Genomic DNA, 2,596 nt, shown 5'->3' with positions numbered 1-2,596 from the left:
CTTATTATTCAGACAGAGTTGGGCTCTCCGGAAATCTCACAAGCAATCTACAACTCTTCACCCTCTCCTAGAACCCACTACTGTCTTGTCTTGCTTAACTATGTTTATGAGCCAGGCCTCCCTGGTGGCGAAAGGGATTAAGAAGCAACCTATGAAGCTATCCGCAGCTGCTGCAGCACGAGTTCAATCTCTGGCCAGGGAGCTACCCACACGGCGCAGCAGAACTCTCCTGACTTGCCCGCTGATCCCCTCAGCAGTGTATTTCAGTCAGTCTGCCTGTTCTGTTCCCCACTCTGTCTCTGGTAAGTCCTCTCATCCACCACACCTCTGGCCTGTCCCTCAGCTCTGTTATGCATAAATAAATCTTAAAAAAAAAAAAAAAGTTCATGAACCTAGGGATAACAGTCACCTTCACAAGAAGAGAAGTGGCTGACAACAATTCTGGGATGTTAGCAGGCTGTTCACACAACCACAGGTAGGCAGTGGGCACTCCAGTGAAACTAAACTATTCCCAGGGGCCATTTACTTGCTTGTTACACTTGTTGCAGGCTATTTTGGCCTCCAGTACCCCTGGTCTACACACCCAAAATTCTCACAGGAAAGCAAACAAGAAGGTACCCATCCCTTCCCTTAATACCCAGTCCCATTGAGGCCTGGGAGGCCTCAGTCTGTCCCATGACCTACCAGCTCAGTCTAGCCAAGCAGGGGGAAAGTCTTTTTATGTGGCGCTTCCAGTCCAGTTTCTACCCCTCCCAGAGCCAGGAGGCCAACCAGAGTGGAGAGAAGGGCAGGGTCTGGGTATGGGACAGTTGTAGGAACTATAGGTAAGTTGGGGGAAATGAGGGAAGGCAGGTGACAACCCCTCATAAACTACCTGGCTGATATTACTCGACCTAGCAGTTTGGGACTCCTGCCTCGGGGGCTGATGATCCGGAGTCAGCTTTCCCAGGACACAATGCTAACAGTCTTGTAATGAGCCCAGAGAGGAGTGAAAGCATATTAGAGAAAAACTGGGCAAGTAAAGCAAACCCAGTTCCAGAGTCAGTCCCCATCCTTATAAGCTTATAACCTCCTCCTCCTGCCAACTGACAGCTTCATGACTCCTGTTTTCTTAGTTCCCAGAAGGGAAATGGGGCGTAAGGTGTAACCAGACCTCTGAAAAAGAAACTTCCACTGCTCCAGCCCCATGGGATCCCCAGAAAACGCTGCCCAAACTCCCTGAATGGGCAAGAGGAAAGGTTTGAGCAGAGAATTCCCAGCAGGAATCAAGATTAGGGAGTTCCTCCAGCCATGGCGTTCAAAGGCACACCTGGGGGATTATGGGTTTGGACCTAAGGTCACTCAACCCCAGTATACCACTGTGTTGTCATCTAGACCTCGGATAAGTCAAGCCACCCCAGCCTCAACTTCCTTCTCTATACTATGTAGAAGAGCTAAGCTGACCAGGTCATGGTGAGCAGTCATCTCATCTGACCAGCAAGCTTAGGATGGGGTCTGATGCTAGGCACCAGATCTGAACCCCTTTATCCCATAGGTTCCTCCAAGATGCAATGAACAGTTTCAGATCTTTCTCCAGAATGCCGGGGATTATGAGGCCACAACATAGATGGGGGATCAGTTGCCACTGCCTAAGCTCAACGCCCAAGGCTCTGGTCATAAAAAGTGGGAAAAGAATCCTAGGGCCCTAAGACACTCAATGACAGTTCGGTTACCTCTCAGTAGATATAAGGGGTGGGGAGTGGGTAAGGGCTACTACCCCCTTGGTAAACAAGATGGCTGAGCTTAGTGTTTTAGACTATTTCCCAAGCTGCCCACACAAACACACACCTGGCTGGCCAGTACATTGGAACAGCCAGCAAAGACTTATCCAAAGGGTAGGTCCAGAACCCAGGGTCAGACAGATGAGATGTGGTAAAGAGGAAAGACCCCAGGTTTGAGTACAAGCTAACACCTGGCCAGGGTGAGGTTGGGACAGATGTCTCCTGGCAATTACTCTAATTTCTTGGGACCAGTCCACACATCCCGCACATCCTACTAGCCTCACCTAAAATGCCTGCCTCCCCCGACTCCCAGAGCTCCTACGGTAGTTCTCTAAGCACCCAGGTCTCGCCTTTCCTCCACACAGATCCCTGAGCCCAAACCTCGCATGACCCCAGCAAACATCTTTGGGATCGCCCTACCGCCTCCACCCGAGTTAACTCCACCTCCACTCATCCAGCCCCACTTCCTAGGCTTCTCCTCAGTCGCCCCCAGCCTTGTAACCTGACCCACCCACCACCTCCAGCGCCGGGACGATACCTGCAAGCACAGCCCTTCCCCGCCCCCCCACCTCGGCCGTTTCCCTCCCGCAGCGCCGCTCTCCCCTCCTCCCCCACTCGGCCGGCCCAAAGCCCGGCTCCTCCTCCCCTTCCCCCTCCAACCTCCCCGGCGCAGCCTCACTTTTCTTTGGACCCTCCAACTTCCCGGGCTCCCCCAGCACTGCCCCGGCCCAGCCTCGGCCCCGCTTGCCGGTAATGATGGGGGTGTGGGGGGGCAGTCTCGGCCCTATTCCACCGCCCCCAAGCACCGCGCGTCGGCCCGAGGCTAGGCGCTGAAG

The sequence above is a fragment of the Talpa europaea genome (genome assembly GCF_964194135.1).
Source record: "Talpa europaea genome assembly, chromosome: 12".
In the NCBI taxonomy this organism is placed as follows: domain Eukaryota; kingdom Metazoa; phylum Chordata; class Mammalia; order Eulipotyphla; family Talpidae; genus Talpa; species Talpa europaea.
The sequence above is the reverse complement of the archived record's forward strand: the minus strand, read 5'-3'. Positions refer to the sequence as shown.